This window comes from Triturus cristatus, chromosome 1_1 (assembly GCF_964204655.1).
Source record: "Triturus cristatus chromosome 1_1, aTriCri1.1, whole genome shotgun sequence".
Taxonomy (NCBI): domain Eukaryota; kingdom Metazoa; phylum Chordata; class Amphibia; order Caudata; family Salamandridae; genus Triturus; species Triturus cristatus.
Genome location: NC_140579.1, coordinates 609,747,279 through 609,774,695, shown reverse-complemented (window position 1 = coordinate 609,774,695; position 27,417 = coordinate 609,747,279).

The window sequence follows — 27,417 nt, the reverse complement described above, 5'->3', positions numbered from 1 at the left end:
TCCTGGCCCCACCTGGGATCCCCCCACCCTTTACCCAAGCATCACCGTCGTGGGGCCTGCCCCTCTGAACTCCCCTGTCCGTGGCTGGCCCGCTGGCCCCCACTGGGCGCCCACCCGACACCCCCAAGAACTAAGCCTGGGCCCCACGAAGCTCACCTCCCCGGGCCCGCTGCAAATTACGGGGCCCCGTCGATGCCAGCGCGTACAGGGCACAATTCCCTGGTGGGGATCCGACGTTCGTGCCTCCCGTGGCAGCCCTCAACAAGGAGAGGGCCGCCGGAGTCCAGCGTAGGCCTCGTTAGGCCTGAAGACACCCCGTGAAGTCCTCGTTAGGCCTGAGCCATCCAGCGGAGGTCACGCTGGACCCTGAAGCCGAGGCCTGTGTCACCTGACGGGGGCGGACTCCTCAACGCCGCCCCCGCCGCTTCGTGATACGCCGTCCAGGCCGTGCCCCCGCAGGCCGCTCTGTCATTGGCGGCTGCGGGCGCGCCTTTCCCGGAACAAGGAGGAATTCACGGGCCCCGCGAAGTCCTCGTCGGCCCGGGCACCGCCGGAGAGCCAGCATCCATAGCGGGAGGGGCTCCCGGAGCAGTGAGCCCTCCTGCCCGGAAGCGCCTGACTGCCAGCGCCAGGAGGAGACCCGACAACAAGGTAACCCCCGGGGAGGAGGGCGGAAGGCCTGAGAGAGGCCCCGAGTTCGCCCCTCCCCTGGGGGAAGCTACCGTTGGGACCCGGAGGCTCTTGCGCAGCCCAGAACCCTCAGGGTGGAGCGACCGCCTGGGGGGCCTAGTGTATGCCCTAGGTGAATACCAAGTTTAATACCCTGAGGAGTGGAGAGGGCTGGTTAATGGCTATGCTGAGCGCTCTTGATTAATTCAATGGTTAGCGCTTGGATTTCCTGCTGTGTGCAGTGCTCTGATTGAATGCTCTGCTGTAATGCCCCACGGGAATGCTCTGATCAAATTTTATGGTTAGCGCTGTGCTTCAATGCCCAGTTTAGCGCTGTAATGAACTGCAATGTCTAACACTTGAAGGAATTGCCCAGTTTAGCGCTAATGAATTGCTATGTGCAGCGCTATGCTTAGATGCCATGTTTGAAGCGCTAATGAAGTGCTATGTGCAGCGCTATGCTTAAATGCCATGTTTTGAAGCGCTATTGAATTGCTATGTGCAGCGCTATGCTTAAATGTCATGTTTTGAAGTGCTATTGAATTGCTATGTGCAGCGCTATGCTTAAATGCCATGTTTTGAAGCGCTATTGAATTGCTATGTGCAGCGCTCTGCGTAAATGCTGGGTTTGACGCTCCCCAGGATCGCCAGGTGCCGCGCTTTGATTCAATGCCAGGTTTTGATGCTTTAATGAACTGTCAATCTATTCCTAATGAAATGCTTTTGATCCTAATGTTGATCTAGATAAAACTGATTGGTTTTATTCAACCTACTGTTGTGGTGTCAATTATTGCGTGCGTTTCCTGTCTCAGTGGATGTGTGTGCTGTATGGTCACTTTACACGTAAGCCTGTGGATGCCTACCTGCTCGCGCCACGCTACCCCCATAGGGCCTGGTGACCCCCGGTCCTACAATACCCTTGAGGGTCTTGTTGAATCTTTCATTGAATTGAGGGTGGTAGGGTGAGGTGGATTCGTAATTCACTCCACACTCTTTCCACATTGCAGTTATATTACCTGACATGAAGTTTGTACCTCTGTGAACTAAGAGCTCCTTAGTAAAGCCCACTCTGGAAAAAATTCCCAAGAGATCCCTTGCCACCACAGGAGCTGTAGTGGTCCTAAGGGGAATAGCTTCTGGGTATCTAGTGGCATGGTCCAGCACCACAAAAATGTAACTGTGCCAAGAGGCTCTTGGAGGGTTAATGGGACCAATGATATCAATCCCAACCTTCTCAAAGGGAACCCCAACCACTGGAAGTGGAATTAAGGGGGCCTTTGTAGTACCACCTGACTTACCACTGGCTTGGCAAGTGGCACAGGAGCGACAAAACTCCTTAGTGTTCTCAGAAATATGGGGCCAGTGAAAGTGAGGAACAAGCCTGTCCCAAATCTTGCTTTGCCCTAAGTGTCCTGCCAGAGGAATATCATGTGCAAGGGTGAGTAGAAAACCCCTAAACCTCTGGGGTATAACCAACCTCCTGGTGGCACCAGGCTTGGGGTCTCTAACCTCTGAGTAAAGAAGTCCTTCATCCCAGTAGATCCTATGGGACCCACTGATATTCCCCGAGGTCTCAGCAGCAGCTTGCTGTCTGAGGGGTTCAAGAGGGGCAGGTTTGCTGCTCCAAACTCAAATCTGCTCTGGAAGGGCCCCCTGCCCGCAAAAACTCAAGCTCATCTGAGGCAGTACTTTCAGAGAGGCTAGGATCATCTCCCTCCAGAGACTGATCCTCACTCTGAGTCTGTGGGGAGGGCACAGCCGTACCCCTCCTGTTCCTTCTCTTGGAAGACACCTGGTCCATTGTTCCAGGGCCTGTTCAGTGGAAAGCTGTTTGGCCTAAGCCATTGTCAAAGCAAACACAGTTGCAGAGATGCCCAACATTTCTGCATAAGTCCTGAACTCTACTTCAACCCAGGCTGAAGTTTCCAAATCATTGCCCAACAAACAATCTACAGGTAGGTCTGAAGATACAAAAACCTTTTTGGGTCCAGTTACCCCTTTCCAGCTGAGAGTCACAACTGCCAAGGAATGGCTAGTCCTGACATTGCCAGCATTGGTCACTTGGTACACTTGTCCAAGTATGATTTGGTCAGGAGACACAAGTTTCTCTGTCACCATTGTGACACTGGCCCCTCTGTCCCTGTAGGCCAGAGCATCTTGTCCATTTATCAAAGGCTGTTGCCTGTACTTGCCCAAGTTAGTGGGACTTACCAATAAAGTGGCAAGATCTATGCCACCATCACAGACCAAAACAGCCCGAGTTGGAGTCCTAACTAAGTTAGAAACCACCTCAGAACCCAAGGTTAACCCTACTAATCCCTTGGGGGCTGTACTACCACTTGTACTGGAGCTAGGGAGTGCAGTTGCCTTAGGAGCAGTGGTAGTAGAAGTTTCAGTGACTTTAGGACAATCAGAATCCTTCGTGCAATGGGTCTTCACCTTACAGCCATAGCACCAAGGTTTCTTCTTGCCTTTCTTGGATGTTTGTGACTCTCCCCCCCCCCCCCCTCCAGATGCAGGTTTTTGGGGCCCTTAGGAAGACTCTTTTATCTTTGCCCTTTTCCCCACCCTGGGATTTTGAAGAATCCTGCTTCTTCTGGTCACACAATTACCCTGGTTTTTCTGCTTCACCCTGGTTCTGACCCATTTGCCTGCCTTCTTTCCCAATTCATGGGGAGAGGTCAGATCAGAGCCCACCAGGTACTGGTGCAAAAGCTGGTTCTGACAATTATTAAGGATCTGCTCCCTCATAATCTTAAGTATTCATGCACTTTGTTGCACTGCAACAAACCTTCCTGAGCCTTAATGGCACAATCCACAACATCTACCCAGTCCTGGGTCAGTGCTTTCTGGGTATCTCTGAACTTAATCCTGTATTGCTCAGAGGTTAAGCCAAACCCATCAATGAGAGCACTTTTCAAAACTGGGTAATTATCAGCACCCTCTTCTCTAACAGTGAGGAGCTTATCTCTACCTGTCAGCAAAGGAGAACCACAAGATAGCTGCCCACTGCTCTTGGGGGACATTCTGAACTTTACAGACCCTTTCTAACTCAGTTATCCATTTGTGGATGTCATCCCCAGCATGGTAGGGAGGGACTATCTTGCTCAGGTTCCTATGGTCATGAGAGTGATGAATACAGGCCCCAGCTAGGCCCGCAGGACACAAGGGTTCGCTCTCCTGTAATGGAATCTATAAGGAAGTTGGCACGGAAACTGCAAAGTACAAAGACAGCATTTATTAACCCTTAAGGGTGGTCCTACAATCCACACAACACTCTTCAGTATTGCATAGAGTAGCACACAGAACTTGCGTACACGGTCCCCTTTTATACACAATAGAGGGGCTCGTAAGTGGGTGGATACAACATGAGGCCGAAGAACATTACCATTTATGGTCATTTTCGATACTGAATCAATATGTGGGCGGAGCTAACACACTCCTTGAGCCCGCGAAAACATGGTCAAGCAAGGCTAACTGATAACAGATGTGGTCAAGTCTGGGCATGTGCCAGATGGACAAAGGAGCTATTTATAGACTGTTACTAGGCAGATTACAGGAGCAACTAACACAGAGGTTGGACTCTTCTCGTGGGGAACACGTGGAAGCATGACAGTACAAAATGGAGTCCAAACTTCGGTCAACATAACGAAGAAAACATGCTCTAACGGAAAGGAACTAATGTCTTTAGTAAATGCTTAATCACATCGTTGTTTCAATTTACAACAGACGACTCTTTCAGCATTTACTGAAGACATCCGGTTTGTTAGGATAATCATCATATATGTCAATCGTCATCATTTCTTCAACTTCTTTAGCTAGACGTTTCTGGTGAGTAACATCGGCAATAACTTTCTTATCAGGGATACAGAATGATACACATAATGAGCAGAGTAAAGGACCACATTGAACGCAGATACAGCATGAAAACAGAACCGCTACAATAATGCAGAGACCAGTTAGAACCTTCCATCCCCAGGCAGTAATTAACGCCCAAAACCATCCAGAAAAGGACCAAGTGCCGTTTTCTGTATGGATCTCAGCTGCAATTTTATGCAGTTTATTGATGGCATTATAAACTGATGGCGTATGATCAGGGATGAACACACAACAGCTACTTCCAATAATTTTACATGCTCCTCCTCTGTCAGCTAGCATAACGTCTAATACCATACGATTCTGCAATGCAACAATTCTAGTAATTTGCAATTCCTCCGTAAGATTCCCAAGTGCAGCAGCAGTCTGATTTGTTACAGCTTCTACCACTCTTGTTAATCTTCGGATCTTCCTACTGTTCAGGGCAGCTCCAACAAAGAAAAACAGTCCTAAGTTAAAATCAATATACTGCTGCAGACTGGTATCAGTCTGATCTACATCGTCAAGTGATAAAGTACGTTTATACCTATTTACAGTCACATTATTCAATAATTTCAGATCCTTATGATAAGACGCGGGAGCTAGGAATACAGGAGGTAATAGAAATGATACATAGCATACCCCAGACCACCCAGCCGGCAGACGGTAATAACCTTTATTTCCACACACAAAGTACGTATTATGGGAGGCTAAGAAGGTACTATTGTTCAACCCATCAATATTCAGAACAGTAATACAATCACTAACACCAACAGGGATAAAACCCACACTCTGGACACACAGGTCCGCTTGAGCTTGTGCTACTTGAATCACGAATTTGTCCTTTCCCACAATGTCTCTTGTGTTCGTGAAGATGTAGGGAATGGATTCATTGTCTGGTCGGTACTCTTCCCATTCCCAAATTGTCCCATTCGCTTGTGGATACCCATTTTTGTCTTGATGGCATTCTTTATTGAGTCTGAAGAGCAATCGTCCCACTGTTGGTTTCCGAGTAGCAAAAAGCAAAGTATACCATGCTCTACAAGAGCCATTATGAGAGAAAGGAAGTGGTATAAATGGCGTTCCTCCTTTCTTCTGATGAGCTGGCATCATCCCACATATCCAACAGTTCGTAGCATTCGTAGCAACGTGGGTATGATGCAGCATCTGGATGAAAGTGTTATTCAAGTAAGACTGTCGATGCTTCAACTCTTGATACGGTAATGTATAAAAGTAGTGCTCCTCAGGCACCGGAGTTGTCAACACAAGAATCTTCCGAGCGGGTGTTACATCCTCCACGAACCATGTGGTTATCCCAACAATGGCTACTGTCAACATGAACCCTAATGCACAAAGGATTTTCTTTTTCTCCATGTCAAGGTAAAAATAAAACCCAATATCTTCCTGAAACTAAAAGTCTGTCAGAACTCTTCCCCTTGGGCAGCGGTTGATTTCTTCACCAGCGGGCCAAGACGGGTGTCGCTACACTAATGCAGGGCTGATCCCCCCCCCTTGCCTCATCGGCTCTCCGTTTCACTAACCCAAGGGCCGTTCTGACAGTATGTCCCGGTACTGGAAAACTCACTTCCTTGGTCGAAGATGATATCGCCTTCCTCCAGGAGTCGCGTGGTCCGGAAAGAGCTCCTCAGTGGCGTTTGGCTCCGCAGCACGGCCTGTCTCTGCAGCCAAGATTTCTCGTTGATCGGTCAGCACGGCAGGTTCCACCAATCCGGGCGGCACCTTCCTACAGTGCAGGGAATGGATCCAATTCTTTCTGTTGGAGACTCGCACAGCCGTCCTCGTTGCGAGGAGGACCTGCTCAGGACCCACCCATCTCGGTTCCAAGCTGTTCGTCCTGTCGAAAACTTTCACCATCACGTGGTCCCCAGGCCGGAGACCATGTCCTTCACCGGTAGACCGATCAGGGAGCGCCTCTCGGACCTGTTGATGGATAGAAACCAAGTTATCCGTTAACTGTGCCAGATAATCGTTCATCATTACACAAGGTACATCATACACAGCCTTAGGTCTTGGTGGACCCCAAATATTCATTGGGCGTCCGAAAACAATTTCATAAGGTGTAAGGCCAGTTCGAGAGTGTGGTACCGATCTAATTGACAATAACGCCAGTGGCAGAGCGTCTGGCCAAGTCAAAGACGTTGAAGCTTGAATTTTAGCGATCTTAAGCTTCAGTGTACCATTATACTTCTCAACTAGGCCTGCAGACTGAGGGTGAAACACGGCGTGGAACTTCTGAGTGATGCCTAGGCCCTTCAAGACATACTTTATAACATCCGCTACAAAGTGAGGCCCATTATCACTCCACAGAAGTCTGCAGACGCCATATCGAGGGAAGAACTCTTTCAGCAGCAGCTTCGCAGTAGTCATTGCAGTATTGTCTTTCGTGGGGTACGCTTCAACCCATTTGCTGAAAGCGCAGACCACTACTAGAACATACTTCAGATTGTTACAGCGCTCAAGCTGGATGTAATCCATCTGCAAAACCTCGAAGGGCGCAGTAGGTGTCACAAACCCTCCTGCTGGAGTTCGAGTACCCTTTCCTGGGTTATACCTCAGGCAGATCATACAGGTCTGCACCACCCTCTTCGCTGTGCTAGCAATCTCTGGATGCTCCCAGACTTGGGTAAGCAATTTCACAATCGCGGAAGCTCCAACATGTGCTAGCCCATGTGCCATCTGAACCATAGGCTGTACAAAAGCCGTGGGTAATTTCCATCTATCCATCTGCTTATTTCTCCAGCAACCCTCGTCATCCAGTTCTCCCTCGCTAGCCCATTGTTCCCGCTCTTTGTCAGAAGCGGTCCTTTGCATTTCTCGCACTTCCTCCTTCGCATCATGCCATCTTTCCACCTGCGACTTTACTACATACACGGCAATAGTACCGGGCTGCATCGCAGTCTCCCGTGCTACTCGATCTGCCAACGCATTCCCTTCTCCAACTTTATCAACTACTTTCCTATGGGCGCTACACTTAACGATGGCAATTTTCTTTGGGTATGTCAATGCGGTGAAAAGATTATGAACTAACTCTCCATGCATTATCTGTACTCCATGTGACGTCAAAAACCCTCTCTCCTTCCAGAGTAGGCCGAAGTCATGCGCTACTCCGAAGGCATAGCGGCTATCTGTATAAACATTCACACATAGTCCTGTACTGAGCTCACATGCTCGTGTTAATGCTATCAGTTCCGCTGCTTGAGCTGATTTCTGTGGTATGCGTGCTGTCTCCACTATCGTTTGCAATGTGGTAATCGCATACGCTGCTGAAGTCGTACCATCTGGTAGCTTCAGACATGATCCGTCCACCCACAGTTCTCCATCTACGTCTGGAAAGGGCGTATCCTGGAGATCAATACGACCCTTTGTTTGTTCCTCAGTCACGAGAATACAATCATGCGCTTTCCGCGCCTCAGGCTGGGTTTCGGGGTATGGCAACAATGTTGCCGGGTTTAACGTTACGCACCTTTTTAACGTAATATGAGGAGCCAAAAGCGTCAACTCATATCCCGTTAAACGGGCGCTGGTCAAATGCTGCGTCTTCGTTTGATTGAGCAGGGCATCGACAGCATGGGGGACTAATACCAACAACTTATGAGATAACACAATTCCCTCGCTTTGGCGTATTGACACAGCTGTCGCCGCAACCGAGCGAAAACACCCCGGTAATGCTCGGGCGACAGGATCAAGTACAGCCGAAAAATATGCACAAGGGCGCTGCTTATCGCCGTGCATCTGCACTAAAACTGACAATGCACATCCATCTTTCTCATGCACATTCAACGAAAAGGGTTTTGCATAATCAGGGGTCCCTAACACTGGTGCTGAACAAAGGGCCTGTCGTAGTTGCTGAAAAGCAGTATCACACTCATCTGACCAAGGGACTGGGATAGGCGTGTCCTTTGTCAAGAGGGCTAATAATGGCTTAGCTATGTGCGAAAACCCCAATATCCACTGTCTACAAAAAGAAACAAGACCCAGAAATGCACGCACATCCTTCTGTGTGGACGGTCTCGGTGTATCCAGAATTACTTGGATACGATCCGGTGTGAGTGCACGTCCCTCCTTAGACAAAAGGTGACCCAAATAAGTCACCTTTGGTCTACAGAATTGCAATTTCTTCCTAGATACCTTATGATTGTGGGATGCTAAAAAGGAAAGTAAGGATAACGTACTTGTTTCACACAACTCCAGGGTGTCAGCCGCCAGCAAGATGTCATCGACATATTGAATGAGGGCGACACCCTCGAGCAGAACAAAAGAATCCAATTGTCTTTTCAAAGCCTGACTGTAAATGCTAGGGCTTTCTGTGTAGCCCTGGGGAATCCTACAAAAACGATAAGATCTATTATTTAATGTAAACCCAAAAAGATATCGGCTATCAGGGTGAATGGGAATGGAAAAGAAGGCATTCTTCAAATCGATCACAGAGAACATAGTCGCCGTAGGTGGGACCAAAGTAAGCAACGTCGTGATATCGGAAACCACTGGGTACTGAGGTATCACGATCTTGTTCACTTCTCTCAAATCAATTATAAACCGATAAACTCTGGCATCCGTATCCTTTTTCAGTATGGGAAGGATCGGACTGTTACAAATGTTGTAGGGGACTTCCTCCACTACCCCTACCGCCATCAAATCCTGCACTATCTGTATGAGAGCCTCCTCCCCCTCCTGGGAAATACGGTATTGAGGAAGGCGTGGCAACACCGCCCCCTCCTGGACGCTAATGTGGACCGGTGGAATCACCATTTGTCCCACATCAGTATCCGAAGTTGCCCACAAAGCACGAGGGAGGGTAGCTAACAGCGCATCCTCTGACATCGTACACACCCGTTCTGATCGGGGGTAATTGTCATTCAATATTACCCGTACACCAGCAGGGGAGCAGCGGATCGTAGCCCTAAAATGCTTTAACATATCAAGGCCCATAATGTTGTCCGGTGTGTACGGGGCAAGCAGGAACGGACAGGGTGCAGAAAAAGAGTCAACTTTAAACATGAGGGGCTGCGAAAGAGGGCTTCAGGAGAGTGTACCGTCAAACCCTACCGATGTGACCATTAAGCCGGATGGGGGAGCCCCCGGAACCAATTGCTTAGATAGCGCACTACGTGTCGCTCCTGTATCCACTAGGAACTGATCAGTAGAGCCCAAAACTTCAGCCGATACATAAGGGCCCTGCTGATCGACCGGCACCTCAACTGATTCTAACCCCCATCCAACGCATTCCTATGCATGCTGAGAGTCATGGTACCCCGACCGGTCAATCCCCGACGCTTGGTACTGACGCTGGCGATCAAAAACGTTTGATCTATCGCGGTGCTGCCCAGCAGAGTCAAAACGAGCCTGTTCGTTAGAATTCCCTCGAAAGTTCGAGAAACCCCCTCTACCTCGCGGGCCACCATAGGTATGCCCCTGACGCGATGCATGCAACACCGGGCAGTCCCTAGCCCAATGACCCGATTGCTTACAATACGCACATTGGTTCCTATTTAAATCAGATCGGCCCGAGGGAGGACCATAAGATCCTCCCCTACCTCTATTACTACCCCGCCGGGGCGGGCCATAGACTTGTGCCAACATCACCTTTGTTTTCAAATCTTTCGATTTCTTTTCCTCCTGGCCCTTCGCTTCTTGCTCCTGACGCTCATAATACTGGGCGATAGTCAGGAGGGCCGTCGGTGTAGCGGAGGACCAAGAACTTTCACTGGCTTTTAGACGGGCCGCAACTGCCGGCAGCAGATTAGCCACATATTTATCCGCAAAAAGGTGGCGGCCCGTATCGTCAGTAAGCGACTGGCCACTAAAATCATGAAACGTCTCCTCAAAGCGCGTAAAGAAGTCCGCAACTGACTCGTCAGCTTTCTGTTTACATGCAGCTAACATATTCCAGTCAATCTTTTTAGGGGGGATAATTGTCTTCAACTTAGCCACAATAGCAGCAGGGAGATCTAAAATACTCTGAGGCGGTTTCTGCGCGGGCTTCCGCTCCCTATCCTCATCCTCAAGGTCAGACCACCGAGCCTTAAAGGCAACTACATCATCTACCTTTCGGACAGATCGCCACATATCCGGTGGTAGAATAAGGCCAAAGAACAGGTCTATATCTGCTAAAGTCATAACGCAAGAATTCAAGGCCCCCTCGACTTCTTCGTAGAAGGCCGCTGGATTCTTGCGGGGGTCAGGCAGCGCATTCTTTAATGCCATCACATCAGCTCTATGCCACGGAGTATAAACCCAATTATACACAAAATATCCCTTAGCATCGGCGGAGGTAATGTCCGAGCTAGTCCCCGCTCCTTTAGGAGGAACATACAAAGGCGCCGCCTCGCGCATTGGCTTAGCATGCACTAGATCGCTCTTATCTGATTGAGAGGTGGATGAGTGGCCTTCTGCGGTACACGAATCCGACTGCGTCTCCTCCCCTGCTCGTTGGCGCGCTTTTTCTCTATGGGCCAGCACCGCGTCCCGCAAGGCGAATAGCCGCCGAGCCGTATCAGGAGCCTTAAAGGGAGAAAAAACACCATCATGCAATGCTTTAGCATCCGATGTCACTTCTTCAGGCTCAAAGACACTAGAATATTTCCGAAAAGCAGCAATCACTTCCTCAGCGAAATGGTTCAAAAAATACAATCTCTCTCTATCCTGCCACGACCCCCAAGTATGGAACAATTCATCCACGGACACCTTACCCTTAAGTGCACGGAAGGAAATTTGCCGAAGCTCAGCCATATGCTCAGCCGATAACATGGACCGCGTATCTACCTTACCCGGACCCGGGACAGAATCTTGTGGCCTCGGAGCAGATGCGCCAACATAAGGGGGCGGAGAGCGATCTAGTAAATAAAAATCATCATCAAGATTATTAAGGACAGGATAGAGTGGCTGCCGAACAGCATATTGACCCGAGACTTGCAGCCTACGCTCTTTCTCTTGTCTCTCCGTTTGTTCATTGTCCTCCCGACGCCTCGCTTCCTGTGCTCGCACATGATCATTCTTCCGTTGTTCTTTATCAAACAGCGCTTTCTCACGCTTCTCTCGCTCACGCACCTCCTTCACCCACAACCGCACACACTCAAACATATCCTGACGAGCACGCCGCTTACACATACACTGTTCCACATACTCAATCTTACGTATATCAAACGATCCATACAAAGGCCATCGTAACTCAGGATCTTTTTTTGTATATTTCCTCCATACTGTGCTGTACATTATGGAAGAAAGACCATGCTTCACATACATATCCCTATTAGGAGTCCCCTCTGGGGGGGCTGGAGCAGATTCCTCGAGGTTCAACCGGTTTCCGAAACAGCAACACCACTTACGGAGTGCGCTGAAAGCAGGCATGCTCAGAAATAATGCAAAATATGCAGTATTATAGAAAAATGGCACTTAATCGTTGCGCCGTTCAAAGTTACACAGCTCCGGAGAAATCTCTCCACATTACCTGCCTATATGTGTTGCAACGCATATATTTTCACAAAGACAAATACAAAATATGACTAGTCATCACAAATCAAACTCAAATAGCCGGACCAGGCTTCAAAAACTCGGAGCAAGTACCGTACACCGGTTCTTACCAATCAAGAGTCCAGATTCCAACTGCCAAGCTCCACAATCGCCCAAACAGCTTTCACGGCAGGACCGACAGAAGAGGTCTCAGTCGAGGACCGGCGCCACCCAGACGGTCAGCTCGGAAGGGAAGGAAGAAAAACCTCGGGATGCCAGGGCTAAGACGCCGCTGGCAGTGATCACGTCCCCGGCCAAGTTCCTCACCTTCGTCGCGACCAGTCCTTCGAGCATCCGAGTCGCCGATGAGCCCCACGTGACGGGCGCCAATTGATGAATACAGGCCCCAGCTAGGCCCGCAGGACACAAGGGTTCGCTCTCCTGTAATGGAATCTATAAGGAAGTTGGCACGGAAACTGCAAAGTACAAAGACAGCATTTATTAACCCTTAAGGGTGGTCCTACAATCCACACAACACTCTTCAGTATTGCATAGAGTAGCACACAGAACTTGCGTACACGGTCCCCTTTTATACACAATAGAGGGGCTCGTAAGTGGGTGGATACAACATGAGGCCGAAGAACATTACCATTTATGGTCATTTTCGATACTGAATCAATATGTGGGCGGAGCTAACACACTCCTTGAGCCCGCGAAAACATGGTCAAGCAAGGCTAACTGATAACAGATGTGGTCAAGTCTGGGCATGTGCCAGATGGACAAAGGAGCTATTTATAGACTGTTACTAGGCAGATTACAGGAGCAACTAACACAGAGGTTGGACTCTTCTCATGGGGAACACGTGGAAGCATGACAGTACAAAATGGAGTCCAAACTTCGGTCAACATAACGAAGAAAACATGCTCTAACGGAAAGGAACTAATGTCTTTAGTAAATGCTTAATCACATCGTTGTTTCAATTTACAACAAGAGGTTTCTCTAACTCTAGGGACACTGTTACTGCCAACATGGGACTCTAGTCCCAGTTTCTTCCTAACCCTCTGGATTTCTAGGGACTCTTTGTTAAGGACTAGCCTCTCTTGCCTGAGCCTAAACCTAGCTTTCTCAATTTAAAGCATTTGGTATTCCCTATCCAAAGAGTTCCCCTCTTATTAGAAATGGAGGCCCCTACTGAATGTCCTGAGGCATGGGATTCTGCAGAGGAAGATCTAGATCTCCTTGGTCTACTCTGCACTCTCCCAGGAGGAACAAAGGGGGCATCCTGTTGGCCACCTGTAATGTTCTCTGGGAGATCTGAGTTGTCCAGGTGGGATTCATCAGGCTCCACCTGGTCAGGGTTGGATTCAGGGTCAAAGAGGGGTTCCCCTCCTGGCTGATCCTCATTTCCCAGCCCACTCACTCTGTCCAGTTCATCTGACCCACTGGTTTTGAGGTCATCTAACAGTAACACCTCAAGGAGGCGTTGAGTGTTGGCACCTTTCCCTGTCTTCAACTTTCTAGAGGCACACAGTGCTTTCAGTTCTTAGAATGAAAGTTCACTGTATCTAGCAGACATAGAGCCACTGGCATCCCCTTTGGAAGACATACTAAGGGGCATATTCTCAAGAACGTGTGATAACCATCGCAAAAGTTACTTAACACAACCTACAACATAGCAGTCTATCGCGGGAAATTTACGCCGTGTTAACCATGAATTCACAACACAGCGGTACCATGCGATAGTTACCAGATAACGCGCCAAATGGCCGTGTTAAAATTAAAGCCACGCCGCAAAAGTGCAAAACACGAACGCCTAAAAAGCTGCGATGAGGCTAAGCACGATACAAAAAGCTGCAAAAACCAGCCACAGGCCTGCAAATTCCACGCGTCTGGCGGGAAAAGGCACTATAAAAGCAGAACAAGAAAAACACACCAGAAACAATCCAAAGTGCGCAGCACCATGCATGCACCCTGACCCAACGAGAACCCCACAACCCCGACAGACCAACAGCAAGGAACAACGGGGACGGGGGCGGCCAAGGAGAAGCGGGAGAGGAAGACTGGGTGCAGTCCACAGCAAAACCATATCAGTGTCACAGAGGTGACAGAACACAACCATCAACTGACAAGTAGACCACCTGGAAGGCAGTCGGAGTGACGAGGAGGCCAATCAAGGAGGCCAAGAGGCGCTGGCATGATATGACAACCTAAATCAGGCACAAAGCTGCTGCAAACAGGAAGGCTACAACGCCAACAGGAGGTGGCAGTCCTGCACCACAGGAGGAGTTGGAGTAAACCTAGGCCACAGTCATCAGTGTGTAGACGGTGCAAGGAGTAGGGAGTACGGACGCAGCTCGAGAGGACCGGACATCAACTGGGTGAGTAACGACCAGGGACTGGGGGGACGAGGTGAGATGGGCACAATGGCACACATGCACAACGAGGTGTCGCACACTGCACACCCACAATGACCCAGGATCATGTCCCTCATCCCCGTGGCACACTGCAGCACACACACATAGCAATAACAGGACATCCACACTGACAACAATGTGGCACAATGTGCAACCCCGACACTGCAGAACAGAGGACACAACTGGCTCCGCACACTCGCAGAAACAGGCCTACTACATCTGACCGAGATGGAAGCTGTGAAATGGAAATGTACCCGTACAACCTCACATCCGTCATGTAGTCCAAATGTACACTGTCCCTCATCTAAGTCCTGCACCACCTAAACCAGCGGTACTCAAAGTACGGCCCGCGGGCCAGTTGCGGCCCGCCAGCCTTTCCCATGCGGCCCTCGTGTAAAACAACAGACAGTTGGCAATCAACTGCAATTCCGCCTGTTGTTATTCCTCGGGGGCCGCATTCACTGGGTAAAGAAGCATCCGCAAAACCAGTGCCTCGCAAGCAGAGGCGCAACTAGAGCTAAATTTCGGCGGCGGGGGGTAGGGGGGGGGGCTTGAATCTTTAAGCTTTAGGCAGAGTGGAGCTGATTTCAGGGGAGGGTGGGGGGCCTGAATCTTTAAGCAATAGGCAGAGTGGCGCTGCAGGGCCTCTTAGAAGGGGTGAAACAGCGAGGCCTCATTAACATGCAAATGGTCTTTTAAAGACCTGTGAAGTGCTCGGGTGCGGCTGTGTGTGCGCAGCGAGGCTGTCTCATCCCGGGCTGCCACACGCGACGGGGGTGGGAGGGGGGGCTGAAGCCCTTTGAGTCCAATGGGTGTTGCGCGCCTGATGGCCTGTGTTACCCAAGCAACCTCTCGCAGATCCTCTGCCCTTAAAACTCGATGGGAGATAAGACGAGTGAACAGCAACGCAAGGACCTGCTTTTTCAGCAGTCTCTCCTCTGCGGGCCGCACACCACCGTAGGCATCTCTTATGCCTCTCACCAGGGCCCACGAGCCTCGACAGAGAAAGGGAACAGAGGGAGAGAGAGGGAGGGAGACAGCGAGAGGGAGGGAGACAGAGAGAGAGAGAGACCGAGAGGGAGGGAGGCAGAGGGAGGGAGAGAGGGAGGGAGAGAGAGGGGGAGGGAGACAGAGGGACACAGAGGGAGACAGGGTGACAGAAAGAGGGAGACAGGGAGACAGAGAGGGAGACAGGGAGAGAGAGAGGGAGACAGGGAGAGAGAGAGGGAGAGAGAGAGGGAAACAGGGAGAGAGAGAGGGAAACAGGGAGAGAGAGAGGGAGACAAAGGGAGGGAGACAGAGGGAGATGTAGGGAGACAGAGGGAGACAAAGGGAGGGAGACAGAGGGAGGGGGAGACAGAGAGAGGGGGAGACAGAGAGAGGGGGAGACAGAGAGGGAGACAGAGAGTGAGGGAGTGAGACAGGGAGGGAGGGAGACAGAGAGGGAGGGAGACAAAGGGACACAGACAGAGGGAGACAGAGAGCGAGAGTGAGACCGGGAGAGAGAGAGTCCCTGTTTGGCAGTATGTCGTATGACCAAATGGGCTGCTCTATATGAGACAGCACGTTGCGTACGATATGCTGCCAAACAAGGACTCGGGGAACTTTCATTTGCATACTACTGACTGTGTGAGCCTCTGAGGAAGAGAGTCATCGAAACGCGTCGGGCTCAGTCAGGTGTGAATAATTACAGGCAAGCGCGACGAACCATACCTAATAAAAGCTTGTGGGGAAAAGCAGCTTGTGTTCAAGTGCGGTTCTTCTGATGGACAAATCCCCAATGAACTGTATACATATGTGTGTGTGTGTATGCTGGGTCTGGTGGCTCAGTGGACGAATGCGTCCGCTGCAGGGGTCGGGGTTCAACCTCATGGTCAGGTTTTTTTAGTTCCCCAGCCCCGCCCCCTCCACCACTGACCCCGCCCCCACAGGTGCGGCCCTCGGCCACAAACCACACTGTAAATTTGGCCCCCGAGAGAAAGTTTGTGAGTACCCCTGACCTAAACAGTCACAATGTACATTGTCACACAGTCTGCATGTAACCAAGAAAAATGCCCCAACATACATGACAACACAATGTCAACATGCATCTCCCCTTCACATAGCAGAGGAACACACAACACCTCCAGCAGAGGACAGAAGACCACACATCAGTGATGCCGGAGAGTACCACCACACCTTCAACACCGATGCCCTACAACAGCCCATGGACATCCCACGCAACCCACCGCCAGGACTCGGGCAGCCAAGCTACTTAGAGGAGAACACAGATCCTGCAACAGACCACACAGCATGAAGCACCTGCAAGCACGGCTGCCTCACAACACCCCAACGACCCACATATGGCACCCCAATGCCAGGTGTCAGAACGCCAAAAGGAGGTGGCCCAACAGGTGCGGTGTGGTCCAAACCCATGGAAGGTGAGCTAGGCCACATACGTGGGTGTCTATCACCCGTCAGGGACAACCTAAACCCCACAAAGGTGACCCCCACTGCCATACAGACACATGCACATTCCCAGTACAGGACCACGCCCAGGGGCACGCACACATCAGTCACACACCCACTTTGGCTCTGCGTATGACGGCCCAGTCAACTCCCCTTACGAATTTAGTGGGTGACGACAAAGCGCCATGTCCAAGCCCAACCTGCTGCATGGAATTTTGTCAGGCGCAGAGGGAGTGCCCCACGCTTGATGGAATGCGGCGGCAGGCCGAAGCCCAAGCGGCCAATCAGGAGACTGGCGGTTATCACGTGTATTGGGAGGATGGCCTCCTTTACAGTGAACCTAAGGTTCCGGTGCATGGATCTTCGAGGGCCTTAGTGGTCCCCCAATGCTACCGGGCCTTCCTGTTGGAATTGGCGCATGAAATACCCTTAGCCGGACACCTGGGCCAGGACAAAACATTTGAGTGGTTGGTCCCACATTTTTATTGGCCCAGGATGAGAGTTGCCTCTGACACCTATTGTAAGAACTGTAAGTCTTGCCAAGCGAGTGGCAAGACTGGGACTAAACTGAAGATCCCTTTGGAACCGCTCCCGGTGGTCGGACCCCTTTTGAGCAGGTCGGAATCGACATTGTTGGGCCGTTGGACCCTCCGACCTCAGCGGGACACCGGTTCATTTTGGTATTAGTGGACCACGCCACTCGGTACACGGAGGCTATTCCTCTGAGGACCATCACTGCACCAGAGATGGCGCGGGCCCTGTTGGGGATTTTTACCCGAGTGGGATTCCCCAAGGTCGTGGTGTCAGACAGGGGCACGAATTTCATGTCGGCCTACATGCAGGCCATGTGGAAGGAGTGTGGAGTGACCTATCGGTTCTCCACCCCTTACCACCCCCAGACTAATGGGCTCGTAGAGCGCTTTAACAAAACCTTAAAGGGGATGATCCGGAGCCTGCCAGAGGACTTGAGGCGGAAGTGGGACGTCCTCCTCCCTTGCCTGCTGTTCTCCTGCCGTGAGGTGCCGCAGAAGGGAGTCGGGTTCAGCCCTTTTGAGCTGCTCTATGGCCACCCCGTTAGGGGGCCCCTCAGCCTAGTGAAGGAGGGGTGGGAGAAGACTTCGAAGAAGCTTCCCCGTGATGTTGTCAGCTACATGCTGGCATTCCGCAGCCAGATGGCCAAGCTGTGGAAGGCAGCCTCAGATAATCTGGAGGCTAGCCAAGCCGTCATGAAGGAGTGGTATGACCGCAACGCTCGGACGGTAGAGTTGGACGCTGGACAGAAGGTGTGGGTCATGGAGCCTGGGGAGCTTAGTGCCCTCCAGGACCGGTGGACTGGTCCGTACGAAATTGTGGAGCGACGAGGCCAGCCTACCTATGTCGTTGACTTGAAGACCCTCCGACAACCCCACCGGGTGCTCCACGTCAACCGCCTGAAGCCGCACCATGAGCGATCTGAGCTTGCTCTCCTCATGGTGACGGATGGGAGCGAGGAGGAAGAGAGTGAGGCTCTTCCTGACCTTCTGGCGGCCCAGGAGAAGGATGGATCGGTGGAGGGCGTGATCCTCTCCCCATCCTTGACCCCAGAGCAACAGAGGGACTGCCACCAGGTGTTGGGGCAGTATGCCTCGTTGTTCTCCCTCACTCCTGGAATCACTCATTGGTGTACCCATGATGTGGACACAGCCCACCGGTAAAGAACAAGTCTTACCGGCTATCTGACCGAGTCAAGAACAGCATCCAGAGTGAGGTGGCGAAAATGCTGGAGCTGGGGGTGATCGAACCTTCCAGCAGCCCATGGGCTGGTCCGGTGGTGTTGGTGCCGAAAGCGGCCCCTCCGGGCACCACACCAGAACTGCGGTTCTGTGTGAACTACAGGGTATTGAACTCTGTCACGAAGACAGACGCTCACCCGATCCCACGAGCAGACGAGCTGGTGGACCGGCTGGGAGCAGCCCGGTACCTCAGCACCATCGATTTGACGTCAGGGTACTGGCAAATTGCCATGGCCGATGGAGCAAGGGAGAAAACAGCGTTCTCCACCCCCGAGGGCCACTTCCAATTCAGAGTGATGCCCTTCGGGCTCAAGAATGCTCCGGCCACCTTCCAGCGGTTGGTGAACCAGGTGCTATCTGGCCTGGAGTCCTTCTCAGCGGCATATCTGGATGACATAGCTGTCTTCAGTAGCACCTGGGAGGACCATCTGCAGCACCTCCAGGAGGTGCTACAGGCTCTGCAACGTGCTGGACTGACTATCAAGGCCAGCAATTGCCAGATTGGACAGGGATCTGTCGTTTACCTGGGACACCTGGTGGGCGGGGGTAAGATGCAACCCCTCCATGCCAAAATTGAAACCATCATGGCCTGGGAGCCCTCCAAGACCCAAACTGAGGTCCGAGCTTTCCTCGGCCTCACTGGGTATTACCGCCGGTTTGTCAAGGGATATGGTACCATCGTAGCCCCCTTGACAGAATTGACGTCCAAGAAGCAGCCACGAAAATCTGGACGGCTGCTTGCCAAGAGGCATTCGAGACTCTGAAGCACGCGATGTGCACCGCCCTGGTGCTTGCAACACCTGACTTCGCAAAAGACGGACGCCTCTGAGCACGGCATAGGTGCGGTGCTCTCGCAACTCAACAACGATGGCCAAGATCAACCTGTGGCCTTTATCTCCAGAAGACTCCTCCCTCGGGAACAACGGTGGAGCACCATCGAGCGAGAAGCCTTCGCGGTGGTCTGGGCTCTGAAGAAGTTGAGGTCATACCTCTTTGGCTCTCACTTCCTGATTCAGACGGACCACCGACCCCTTCGCTGGCTCATGCAGATGAGAGGCAAAAATCCCAAGTTGCTAAGGTGGTCCATTTCCCTACAGGGGATGGACTTTCGGGTGGAACATCGGCCCGGAGTTGACCACGCCAATGCTGATGGTCTCTCCCGGTTTTTCCGCCTTCGTGATGAGAACTCCCTAGAGGTTGGGTAGTTCTCCCCTCTTTCGGCTGGGGGTGGACACGTGTTAGACCTGTCAGCCCTAGGGTGGTCTTTCCCTGTGTTTTTGCCCTTGCCTCATTTTTTCCACCCTCTTTTTCGTTGGCCTTAGGTCTCCGAGCGCCTTTCCATTGCTAATCAGTGTTAAGGTGTAGGTGCTCTCTTCCCCCAATATGGCTGCCACAGGCCCCTGCTACTGCGGAGTGGCCTTTTTAGTAGAACCCTAGTTGCCAGGAGCTGGCTGGGACCGTACAACATTGTTGCGACACCAGCCCGCCTTATTGTCCTATAGCTAGAGTGGGGAAGCTCCTGGAACTTGCTGGAACCTTCTAGAAGAAGGGTGGGGTTTACTTTTGCCGCCTTAGAGAGGGGTCACCTGACCTAGGGATACTTAAGGAAAGGAGGGAACATTTTTAGTCAGTTGGAGTGACACAGACCTGGGGGAACCTACGCAGGAGTTTTAGGCGGTAGGGCCTAGTCAGGGACCTATGCCACTGAAAGTGACAGGGCTTAGGTGCTGCCTTTTAAGTTGAGTGAGGGATCCTGAACTAGCCCACTGATCTAGCCCAGCAGGAGGGGAACCCAGGGACAACCTACCAAGCCTGACTAAGGACTCTTGTCAAGCACCAACTCAAAACTACCCCCCCCTCAAGAAACTCACCACCCAGGGCGCAGGAACCAACAAGCGCCGAAGAAGATCTTTTAAATCCGCCACAGAACTGCTGGGGGATCAGCCAGGTAACCGCGCTGTGACACCCCGCGCTTCCTGGCCCCACCTGGGATCCCCCCACCCTTTACCCAAGCATCACCGTCGTGGGGCCTGCCGCTCTGAACTCCCCTGTCCGTGGCTGGCCCGCTGGCCCCCACTGGGCGCCCACCCGACACCCCCAAGAACTAAGCCTGGGCCCCACGAAGCTCACCTCCCGGGGCCCGCTGCAAATTACGGGGCCCCGTCGATGCCAGCGCGTACAGGGCACAATTCCCTGGTGGGGATCCGACGTTCGTGCCTCCCGTGGCAGCCCTCAACAAGGAGAGGGCCGCCGGAGTCCAGCGTAGGCCTCGTTAGGCCTGAAGACACCCCGTGAAGTCCTCGTTAGGCCTGAGCCATCCAGCGGAGGTCACGCTGGACCCTGAAGCCGAGGCCTGTGTCACCTGACGGGGGCGGACTCCTCAACGCCGCCCCCGCCGCTTCGTGATACGCCGTCCAGGCCGTGCCCCCGCAGGCCGCTCTGTCATTGGCGGCTGCGGGCGCGCCTTTCCCGGAACAAGGAGGAATTCCCGGGCCCCGCGAAGTCCTCGTCGGCCCGGGCACCGCCGGAGAGCCAGCATCCATAGCGGGAGGGGCTCCCGGAGCAGTGAGCCCTCCTGCCCGGAAGCGCCTGACTGCCAGCGCCAGGAGGAGACCCGACAACAAGGTAACCCCCGGGGAGGAGGGCGGAAGGCCTGAGAGAGGCCCCGAGTTCGCCCCTCCCCTGGGGGAAGCTACCGTTGGGACCCGGAGGCTCTTGCGCAGCCCAGAACCCTCAGGGTAGAGCGACCGCCTGGGGGGCCTAGTGTATGCCCTAGGTGAATACCAAGTTTAATACCCTGAGGAGTGGAGAGGGCTGGTTAATGGCTATGCTGAGCGCTCTTGATTAATTCAATGGTTAGCGCTTGGATTTCCTGCTGTGTGCAGTGCTCTGATTGAATGCTCTGCTGTAATGCCCCACGGGAATGCTCTGATCAAATTTTATGGTTAGCGCTGTGCTTCAATGCCCAGTTTAGCGCTGTAATGAACTGCAATGTCTAACACTTGAAGGAATTGCCCAGTTTAGCGCTAATGAATTGCTATGTGCAGCGCTATGCTTAGATGCCATGTTTGAAGCGCTAATGAAGTGCTATGTGCAGCGCTATGCTTAAATGCCATGTTTTGAAGCGCTATTGAATTGCTATGTGCAGCGCTCTGCGTAAATGCTGGGTTTGACGCTCCCCAGGATCGTCAGGTGCCGCGCTTTGATTCAATGCCAGGTTTTGATGCTTTAATGAACTGTCAATCTATTCCTAATGAAATGCTTTTGATCCTAATGTTGATCTAGATAAAACTGATTGGTTTTATTCAACCTACTGTTGTGGTGTCAATTATTGCGTGCGTTTCCTGTCTCAGTGGATGTGTGTGCTGTATGGTCACTTTACACGTAAGCCTGTGGATGCCTACCTGCTCGCGCCACGCTACCCCCATAGGGCCTGGTGACCCCCGGTCCTACAATACCCTTGAGGGTCTTGTTGAATCTTTCATTGAATTGAGGGTGGTAGGGTGAGGTGGATTCGTAATTCACTCCACACTCTTTCCACATTGCAGTTATATTACCTGACATGAAGTTTGTACCTCTGTGAACTAAGAGCTCCTTAGTAAAGCCCACTCTGGAAAAAATTCCCAAGAGATCCCTTGCCACCACAGGAGCTGTAGTGGTCCTAAGGGGAATAGCTTCTGGGTATCTAGTGGCATGGTCCAGCACCACAAAAATTTAACTGTGCCAAGAGGCTCTTGGAGGGTTAATGGGACCAATGATATCAATCCCAACCTTCTCAAAGGGAACCCCAACCACTGGAAGTGGAATTAAGGGGGCCTTTGTAGTACCACCTGACTTACCACTGGCTTGGCAAGTGGCACAGGAGCGACAAAACTCCTTAGTGTTCTCAGAAATATGGGGCCAGTGAAAGTGAGGAACAAGCCTGTCCCAAATCTTGCTTTGCCCTAAGTGTCCTGCCAGAGGAATATCATGTGCAAGGGTGAGTAGAAAACCCCTAAACCTCTGGGGTATAACCAACCTCCTGGTGGCACCAGGCTTGGGGTCTCTAACCTCTGAGTAAAGAAGTCCTTCATCCCAGTAGATCCTATGGGACCCACTGATATTCCCCGAGGTCTCAGCAGCAGCTTGCTGTCTGAGGGGTTCAAGAGGGGCAGGTTTGCTGCTCCAAACTCAAATCTGCTCTGGAAGGGCCCCCTGCCCGCAAAAACTCAAGCTCATCTGAGGCAGTACTTTCAGAGAGGCTAGGATCATCTCCCTCCAGAGACTGATCCTCACTCTGAGTCTGTGGGGAGGGCACAGCCGTACCCCTCCTGTTCCTTCTCTTGGAAGACACCTGGTCCATTGTTCCAGGGCCTGTTCAGTGGAAAGCTGTTTGGCCTAAGCCATTGTCAAAGCAAACACAGTTGCAGAGATGCCCAACATTTCTGCATAAGTCCTGAACTCTACTTCAACCCAGGCTGAAGTTTCCAAATCATTGCCCAACAAACAATCTACAGGTAGGTCTGAAGATACAAAAACCTTTTTGGGTCCAGTTACCCCTTTCCAGCTGAGATTCACAACTGCCAAGGAATGGCTAGTCCTGACATTGCCAGCATTGGTCACTTGGTACACTTGTCCAAGTATGATTTGGTCAGGAGACACAAGTTTCTCTGTCACCATTGTGACACTGGCCCCTCTGTCCCTGTAGGCCAGAGCATCTTGTCCATTTATCAAAGGCTGTTGCCTGTACTTGCCCAAGTTAGTGGGACTTACCAATAAAGTGGCAAGATCTATGCCACCATCACAGACCAAAACAGCCCGAGTTGGAGTCCTAACTAAGTTAGAAACCACCTCAGAACCCAAGGTTAACCCTACTAATCCCTTGGGGGCTGTACTACCACTTGTACTGGAGCTAGGGAGTGCAGTTGCCTTAGGAGCAGTGGTAGTAGAAGTTTCAGTGACTTTAGGACAATCAGAATCCTTCGTGCAATGGGTCTTCACCTTACAGCTATAGCACCAAGGTTTCTTCTTGCCTTTCTTGGATGTTTGTGACTCTCTCCCCCCCCCCCCCCTCCAGATGCAGGTTTTTGGGGCCCTTAGGAAGACTCTTTTATCTTTGCCCTTTTCCCCACCCTGGGATTTTGAAGAATCCTGCTTCTTCTGGTCACCACAATTACCCTGGTTTTTCTGCTTCACCCTGGTTCTGACCCATTTGCCTGCCTTCTTTCCCAATTCATGGGGAGAGGTCAGATCAGAGCCCACCAGGTACTGGTGCAAAAGCTGGTTCTGACAATTATTAAGGATCTGCTCCCTCATAATCTTAAGTATTCATGCACTTTGTTGCACTGCAACAAACCTTCCTGAGCCTTAATGGCACAATCCACAACATCTACCCAGTCCTGGGTCAGTGCTTTCTGGGTATCTCTGAACTTAATCCTGTATTGCTCAGAGGTTAAGCCAAACCCATCAATGAGAGCACTTTTCAAAACTGGGTAATTATCAGCACCCTCTTCTCTAACAGTGAGGAGCTTATCTCTACCTGTCAGCAAAGGAGAACCACAAGATAGCTGCCCACTGCTCTTGGGGGACATTCTGAACTTTACAGACCCTTTCTAACTCAGTTATCCATTTGTGGATGTCATCCCCAGCATGGTAGGGAGGGACTATCTTGCTCAGGTTCCTATGGTCATGAGAAGTTTCTCTAACTCTAGGGACACTGTTACTGCCAACATGGGACTCTAGTCCCAGTTTCTTCCTAACCCTCTGGATTTCTAGGGACTCTTTGTTAAGGACTAGCCTCTCTTGCCTGAGCCTAAACCTAGCTTTCTCAATTTAAAGCATTTGGTATTCCCTATCCAAAGAGTTCCCCTCTTATTAGAAATGGAGGCCCCTACTGAATGTCCTGAGGCATGGGATTCTGCAGAGGAAGATCTAGATCTCCTTGGTCTACTCTGCACTCTCCCAGGAGGAACAAAGGGGGCATCCTGTTGGCCACCTGTAATGTTCTCTGGGAGATCTGAGTTGTCCAGGTGGGATTCATCAGGCTCCACCTGGTCAGGGTTGGATTCAGGGTCAAAGAGGGGTTCCCCTCCTGGCTGATCCTCATTTCCCAGCCCACTCACTCTGTCCAGTTCATCTGACCCACTGGTTTTGAGGTCATCTAACAGTAACACCTCAAGGAGGCGTTGAGTGTTGGCACCTTTCCCTGTCTTCAACTTTCTAGAGGCACACAGTGCTTTCAGTTCTTAGAATGAAAGTTCACTGTATCTAGCAGACATAGAGCCACTGGCATCCCCTTTGGAAGACATACTAAGGGGCATATTCTCAAGAACGTGTGATAACCATCGCAAAAGTTACTTAACACAACCTACAACATAGCAGTCTATCGCGGGAAATTTACGCCGTGTTAACCATGAATTCACAACACAGCGGTACCATGCAATAGTTACCAGATAACGCGCCAAATGGCCGTGTTAAAATTAAAGCCACGCCGCAAAAGTGCAAAACACGAACGCCTAAAAAGCTGCGATGAGGCTAAGCACGATACAAAAAGCTGCAAAAACCAGCCACAGGCCTGCAAATTCCACGCGTCTGGCGGGAAAAGGCACTATAAAAGCAGAACTAGAAAAACACACCAGAAACAATCCAAAGTGTGCAGCACCATGCATGCACCCTGACCCAACGAGAACCCCACAACCCCGACAGACCAACAGCAAGGAACAACGGGGACGGGGGCGGCCAAGGAGAAGCGGGAGAGGAAGACTGGGTGCAGTCCACAGCAAAACCATATCAGTGTCACAGAGGTGACAGAACACAACCATCAATTGACAAGTAGACCACCTGGAAGGCAGTCGGAGTGACGAGGAGGCCAATCAAGGAGGCCAAGAGGCGCTGGCATGATATGACAACCTAAATCAGGCACAAAGCTGCTGCAAACAGGAAGGCTGCAACGCCAACAGGAGGTGGCAGTCCTGCACCACAGGAGGAGTTGGAGTAAACCTAGGCCACAGTCATCAGTGTGTAGACGGTGCAAGGAGTAGGGAGTACGGACGCAGCTCGAGAGGACCGGACATCAACTGGGTGAGTAACGACCAGGGACTGGGGGGACGAGGTGAGATGGGCACAATGGCACACATGCACAACGAGGTGTCGCACACTGCACACCCACAATGACCCAGGATCATGTCCCTCATCCCCGTGGCACACTGCAGCACACACACATAGCAATAACAGGACATCCACACTGACAACAATGTGGCACAATGTGCAACCCCGACACTGCAGAACAGAGGACACAACTGGCTCCGCACACGCGCAGAAACAGGCCTACTACATCTGACCGAGATGGAAGCTGTGAAATGGAAATGTACCCGTACAACCTCACATCCGTCATGTAGTCCAAATGTACACTGTCCCTCATCTAAGTCCTGCACCACCTAAACCAGCGGTACTCAAAGTACGGCCCGCGGGCCAGTTGCGGCCCGCCAGCCTTTCCCATGCGGCCCTCGTGTAAAACAACAGACAGTTGGCAATCAACTGCAATTCCGCCTGTTGTTATTCCTCGGGGGCCGCATTCACTGGGTAAAGAAGCATCCGCAAAACCAGTGCCTCGCAAGCAGAGGCGCAACTAGAGCTAAATTTCGGCGGCGGCGGGAGGGGGGGGGGGGGCTTGAATCTTTAAGCTTTAGGCAGAGTGGAGCTGATTTCGGGGGAGGGTGGGGGGCCTGAATCTTTAAGCAATAGGCAGAGTGGCGCTGCAGGGCCTCTTAGAAGGGGTGAAACAGCGAGGCCTCATTAACATGCAAATGGTCTTTTAAAGACCTGTGAAGTGCTCGGGTGCGGCTGTGTGTGCGCAGCGAGGCTGTCTCATCCCGGGCTGCCACACGCGACGGGGGTGGGAGGGGGGGCTGAAGCCCTTTGAGTCCAATGGGTGTTGCGCGCCTGATGGCCTGTGTTACCCAAGCAACCTCTCGCAGATCCTCTGCCCTTAAAACTCGATGGGAGATAAGACGAGTGAACAACAACGCAAGGACCTGCTTTTTCAGCAGTCTCTCCTCTGCGGGCCGCACACCACCGTAGGCATCTCTTATGCCTCTCACCAGGGCCCACGAGCCTCGACAGAGAAAGGGAACAGAGGGAGAGAGAGGGAGGGAGACAGCGAGAGGGAGGGAGACAGAGAGAGAGTGAGACCGAGAGGGAGGGAGGCAGAGGGAGGGAGAGAGAGGGGGAGGGAGACAGAGGGACACAGAGGGAGACAGGGTGACAGAAAGAGGGAGACAGGGAGACAGAGAGGGAGACAGGGAGAGAGAGAGGGAGACAGGGAGAGAGAGAGGGAGAGAGAGAGGGAAACAGGGAGAGAGAGAGGGAGACAAAGGGAGGGAGACAGAGGGAGACAAAGGGAGGGAGACAGAGGGAGGGGGAGACAGAGAGAGGGGGAGACAGAGAGAGGGGGAGACAGAGAGGGAGACAGAGAGTGAGGGAGTGAGACAGGGAGGGAGGGAGACAGAGAGGGAGGGAGACAAAGGGACACAGACAGAGGGAGACAGAGAGCGAGAGGGAGACCGGGAGAGAGAGAGTGAGACCGGGAGAGAGAGAGTCCCTGTTTGGCAGTATGTCGTATGACCAAATGGGCTGCTCTATATGAGACAGCACGTTGCGTACGATATGCTGCCAAACAAGGACTCGGGGAACTTTCATTTGCATACTACTGACTGTGTGAGCCTCTGAGGAAGAGAGTCATCGAAACGCGTCGGGCTCAGTCAGGTGTGAATAATTACAGGCAAGCGCGACGAACCATACCTAATAAAAGC